Source organism: Triticum urartu, chromosome 3 (genome assembly GCF_003073215.2).
Source record: "Triticum urartu cultivar G1812 chromosome 3, Tu2.1, whole genome shotgun sequence".
Taxonomy (NCBI): domain Eukaryota; kingdom Viridiplantae; phylum Streptophyta; class Magnoliopsida; order Poales; family Poaceae; genus Triticum; species Triticum urartu.
The window spans coordinates 229,944,128-229,950,518 of record NC_053024.1 but is presented as its reverse complement, the minus strand read 5'-3'; positions in this window follow the sequence as shown (position 1 = coordinate 229,950,518).

The following is a 6,391-nucleotide window of genomic DNA, read 5'->3' as shown; positions in this document are numbered from 1 at the left end:
GATAACGGGAAGACCTTCTTCTTAACAACATCTCCAGGTACACCTACAAGCTGAAATAATCCACAAACTTCATCCACATATATTAGATGCTCATCAGGATGTTTTGTTCCATCTCCTAAAAAGGGATTAGCTAGCAGTTTTTCTATCATACCCGAAGGAATTTCAAAGCAGTCATTTTCATTTTCAGTAGGTTCAGTAGGTTGAGGAGCAACTCTTTGCTCTACTGGTCGGGGTGAAGATACCCCGAATAAGCCCCTCAGAGGATTACTTTCCATAGTAACAAGTGACAGTAAATTTCAGCACACTATATAAATTTTTCCTTACCAAATTCCGCCTACTAAAGGCGCTTCACTCCCCGGCAACGGCGCCACAAAAGAGTCGTGATGACCCACAAGTATAGGGGATCTATCGTAGTCCTTTCGATAAGTAAGAGTGTCGAACCCAACGAGGAGCAGAAGGAAATGATAAGCGGTTTCCAGCAAGGTATTCACTACAAGTACTGACATAAGTGGTAACAGATAGTTTTGTGATAGGAAAATTTGTAACGAGCAACAAGTAACAAAAGTAAATAAAGTGCAGCAAGGTGTCCCAATACTTTTTGTAGAAAAGGACAAGCCTGGACAAACTCTTATATAGAGAAAAGCGCTCCCGTGGACACATGTGAATATCGTCAAGCTAGTTTTCATCACGCTCATATGATTCGTTCGGTACTTTCATAATCTAGTATGTGGGTGGACCGGTGCTTGGGTACCGCTCTTACTTGGACAAGCATCCCACTTATTATTGACCTCTATTGCAAGCATCTGCAACTACAATAAAAGTATTAAGGTAAACCTAACCATAGCATGAAACATATGGATCCAAATCGGCCCCTTACGAAGAAACACATAAACTAGGGTTTAAGCTTCTGTCACTCTCGCAACCCATCATCTACTTATTACTCCCCAATGCCTTCCTCTAGGGCCAAACAATGATGAAGTGTCATGTACTCGACATTCACATAACACCACTAGAGGAAAGACAACATACATCTCATCAAAATATCGAACGAATACCAAATTCACATGACTACTAATAGCAAGACTTCTCCCATGTCCTCAGGAACAAGAGTGACTACTCACAAAGCATAAACATGTTCATAATCATAGGGGTATTAATATGCATATAGGATCTGAACATATGATCTTCCACCAATTAAACCAACTAGCATGAACTACAAGGAGTAATTAACACTACTAGCAACCTACTAGCACCAATCCCGGAGTTGGAGACAAGAATTGGATACAAGAGATGAACTAGGGTTTTGAGATGAGATGGTGCTGATGAAGATGTTGATGGAGATTGCCCTCTCCCGATGAGAGGAGCGTTGGTGATGACGCTGGCGATGATTTCCCCCTCCCGGAGGGAAGTTTCCCCGGCAGAACAGCTCCGCCAGAGCCCTAGATTGGTTCCGCCTCGTGGCGGCGGAGTTTCGTCTGAGAAGATGGCTTGTTATTTTTTCCCATTGAAAGACTTCATATATCAGAAGATGGTCACCGGAGGGCCACCAGGGGGCCAACGAGGTAGGGGGGCGCGCCGAGGGGGGTAGGGCGCGCCCCACCCTCATGGGCAGGGTGTGGCCCCCTGGTGAAGTTCTTGCTCTCAATATTTTTTATATATTTGGAAAACGTCTTCCATGAAGTTTCAGGACGTTTGGAGCTGTGCAGAATAGGTCTCTAATATTTGCTCCTTTTCCAACCCAGAATCCCAGCTGCCGGCATTCTCCCTCTTTATGCAAACCTTGCAAAATAAGAGAGAATAGGCATAAATATTGTGACATAATGCGTAATAACAACCCATAATGCAATAAATATCGAAATAAAAGCATGATGCAAAATGGACGTATCACGAACCCAACGAGGAGCAGAAGGAAATGATAAGCGGTTTCCAGCAAGGTATTCTCTGCAAGTACTGAAATAAGTGGTAACAAATAGTTTTGTGATAGGATAATTTGTAACGAGCAACAAGTAACAAAAGTAAATAAAGTGCAGCAACGTGGCCCAATACTTTTTGTAGCAAAGGACAAGCCTGGACAAACTCTTATATAGAGAAAAGCGCTCCCGAGGACACATGGGAATATCGTCAAGCTAGCTTTTATCACGTTCATATGATTCGCGTTCGGTACTTTGATAATCTGATATGTGGGTGGACTGGTGCTTGGGTACTGTCCTTACTTGGACAAGGATCCCACTTATGATTAACCTCTATTGCAAGCATCCGCAACTACAACAAAGGTATTAAGGTAAACCTAACCGTAGCATGAAACATATGGATCAAAATCAGCCCCTTACGAAGCGACGCATAAACTAGCGTTTAAGCTTCTTTCACTCTAGCAACCCATCATCTACTTATTACTTCCCAATGCCTTCCTCTAGGCCCAAATAATGGTGAAGTGTTATGTAGTCGACGGTCACATAACACCACTAGAGGAGAGACAACATACATCTCATCAAAATATCGAACGAATAGAAAATTCACATGATTACTAATAGCAAGACTTCTCCCATGTCCTCAGGAACAAACTTAACTACTCACAAAGCATAATCCTGTTCATAATCAGAGGGGTATTAATATGCATATAGGATCTAAACATATGATCTTCCACCAATTAAACCAACTAGCATCAACTGCAAGGAGTAACTAACACTACTAGCAACCCAAAGGTACCAATCTCGGACTTGGAGACAAGAATTGGCTACAAGATATGAACTACGGTTTTGAGAGGAGATGGTGCTAGTGAAGATGTTGATGGAGATTGCCCTCTCCCGATGAGAGGAGCGTTGGTGATGGAGATGGCGATGATTTCCCCCCTACCGGAGGGAAGTTTCCCTGGCAAAACAGCTCCGCCAGAGCCCTAGATTGGTTCCGCCAAGGTTTCGCCTCATGGCGGCGGAGTTTCATTCGTGAATATGGCTTATGATTTGTTCCTCATCGAAAGACTTCATATAGCAGAAGATGGCCATCGGAGGGCCACCAGGGGGCCCACGAGGTAGGGGGCGCCCAGGGGGTAGGGCGCGCCCCCCACCCTCGTGGGCAGGGTGTGGCCCCCTTGGTGAAATTCTTGCACTCAGTATTTTTTATATATTCTGAAAACGTCCTCTGTGAAGTTTTAGGACTTTTGGAGTTTTGCAGAATAGGTCTCTAATATTTGCTCGTTTTCCAGCCCAGAATCCCAGCTGCCGGCATTCTCCCTCTTCATGTAAACCTTGTAAAATAAGAGAGAATAGGCATAAGTATTGTGACATAATGTGTAATAATACCCCATAATGCAAAAAATATCGATATAAAAGCATGATGCAAAATGGACGTATCAACTCCCCCAAGCTTAGACCTCGCTTGTCCTCAAGCGAAAGCCGAAATCGAAAAATATGTCCACATGTTTAGAGATAGAGGTGTCGATAAAAATAAAATATGTACATGAGGGCATCATGATCATTCTTAGAACAGCAACTTATATAATTCTTGTCATATAATTTCTTATGCTAGAGTAATAATTCAATCACAATTTCAAGTATGAATCATAAACTTCATTGACAACTAACAAACTATAATAACATAGGAAAGAGTCAATATATAAGATCTTTTCAGCAAGTCCACATACTCAACTATCATATAGTCATTCACAATTGCTGACACTCACGCAATACTTATGGGTATGGAGTTTTAATCGGACACAGAGAAAGATAGGGGCTTATAGTTTTGCCTCCCAACGTTTTACCTCAAGGGTAATGTCAACAATAATAGTTCATGAAAACTCACATCCAATTAGCCATATATACCAGGATCTTTCCAACATATTGTGCTTGCCAAAGGATAAAATGTAAAAAGGAAGGATGAGTATCACCATGACTCTTATGCAAGGTAGGAGACGAAAGTAAAAGATAGGCCCTTCGCAGAGGGAAACAGAGGTTGTCATGCGCTTTTATGGTTGGATGCACAAAATCTTAATGGGAAAAACGTCACTTTATATTGCCACTTGTGATATGTACCTTTATTATGCAGTCTGTCGCTTTTATTTCTTCCATATCACACGATCGTATAAAGCTTATTTTCTCCCACACTAACAAGTCATACATATTTAGAGAGCAATTTTTATTGCTTGCACCGATGACAACTACTTGGAGGATCTTACTCAATCCATAGGTAGGTTTAGTGGACTCTCATGGCAACTAGTTTAAGGGTATTTAGAAACACAAGTAGTATCTCAACTTAGTGCGATGAATTTGGCTAGCATGAGAGGGAAAGGCAAGCTCAACCATGTTGGATGATCCATGACAATATAATTTATCTCAGATGTAAGAAAACATAACCCATTACGTTGTCTTCCTTGTCCAACGTCAACTCTTTAGCATGTCATATTTTAATGAGTGCTCACAATCATAAAAGATGTCCAAGATAGTATATCTATATGTGAAGACCTCTCTTTCTTTATTACTTCCTATTAATTGCAACGATGACCAAAACTATGCTTGTCATACTTTTTCTATGTGAGCTCATTACTCTCCATAAGATCCATGTGATCTCTTTATTTCCTTTTTATTTATTTCTCTTTTCTTTTATTCACTTAGAATCATGGCAAAATAATTAAGCCCTTGACTCAACACTAATCTTTATTATATATAGCTCAGAGACTCGATTACATAGAAGGATCATAAAGCAAAACGCACAACTAAATCATGCCAAGAGGAGTGCCTATAAGAGATACTCAATTCTTCTTTGTTGGTGGAGAAGGTGATGGTTTTGTTGATGGCGTAGGCTTGTCATCCTTCTTCCAAGGCATAGGCTCACCATCATAGAAGGATGATCGAGTCTCCTGAGACCTCAAATCTGCAGCCAAACTCATCCTCTTGAATCTATATTCATACTCACAGTTTTGATTTTGCAGGTCATAGTTCTAGGCTTGGAGGTGCTCGTTTTTCTCATGAAGCTTGAAGATTGCCTCCCCAATGTCCTTGATGTCCAGCTTGTGGTTGTTGGTGAACTCCATGATCATAATGTGATTGAAATCGAGTCCACGCTCCACCATCCCGATGGTCACCGATGAACGATAGAACGACTACTTATACCACCGTCGCCGTGAACATCTACTTCCACTACCATCGCTGGGATCGTGAGAACATCTACCGACGACCTCGGAACGTGTACGACGACCATTGTCGAAGACTCGTACCTCTACCGCTTCCCGAACTTGTACCGCTACTTCCACGACGATCATGAACGACTACTTCCTCTACTTTGCACCGAACCCAAACCGTCCCGAAATGCACGCTTTGAAGGTATAATCGCCGAGGCGATGACCCATGGTAGAATGCATGTGATGTTTGAAATGCTCGCGTTTGCACCGTGCCCGACGTGTTTCTTGCATGTTCCCCATTGCCATGCGATCATCCCGTGGGAACCCGGTAGTCGGGAGCACCCCACCATCTTGCCCAACTCGCTCATGCCCTATCTTTTTCACCGGCACCTCAATCGAGTTACCGGAACAGATATGTTGTCGAGGCATCATTTTCGGATTCGTTGCCATGGCACCCCTTCCCTTTCCACCACGGGGACAAATGCTTCATAATGCTCTTGTCAACTTTTAATAAAAATTGCATAAACTTGCACATGTCATTCGCATCATGATAATAACATTTAAATGTTTAAAATTGTTGTTGCACAAAATTGATAATTGCATATGGGGATTTACCGTATTTGTTGTTCGTTGTTCCGGCCTCATTTAAACTTGCCTAGATAGGAAGTTTTCATATGCTTCTCCTCTTGCCATGTTTACCAACATTTAATATTGTTGAGTACCTAATCGGGAGAGAACTAAATAATTGATGTGGTGTTCCGTCAATATGCAACAGAGTTGCATATTGAGCTCCACTTAATTTGTAGGATTGCTTGTGCACTTTGCCACGCCATGCTTCTTTAAACCGGACATGCATCATACATGGTTGTGCATCATGCCATGTTTTATGTGATGGTTGTTTACTTTGTTGTTTGCTTCTTTCCGGTGTTGCTTCTTCGGGTTAGTTCTGATAACATCGTGTTTGTGAGGACCCATTCGCGACTACATCCGTTTGTCTTCTTCTTGGACTCGTTCTTCTTCCTTGCAGGATTTCAGGCAAGATGACCATACCCTCGAAATCACTTTCTATCTTTGCTTGCTAGTTGCTCGCTCTTTTGCTATGCCTATGCTGCGATACCTACCACTTGCTATATCATGCCTCCCATATTGCTAAGCCAAGCCTCTAACCCACCTTGTCCTAGCAAACCGTTGTTTGGCTATGTTACCGCTTTGCTCAGCCCCTCTTATAGCGTTGCTAGTTGCAGGTGAAGATTGGAGTTTGTTCCTTGTTGGAACATG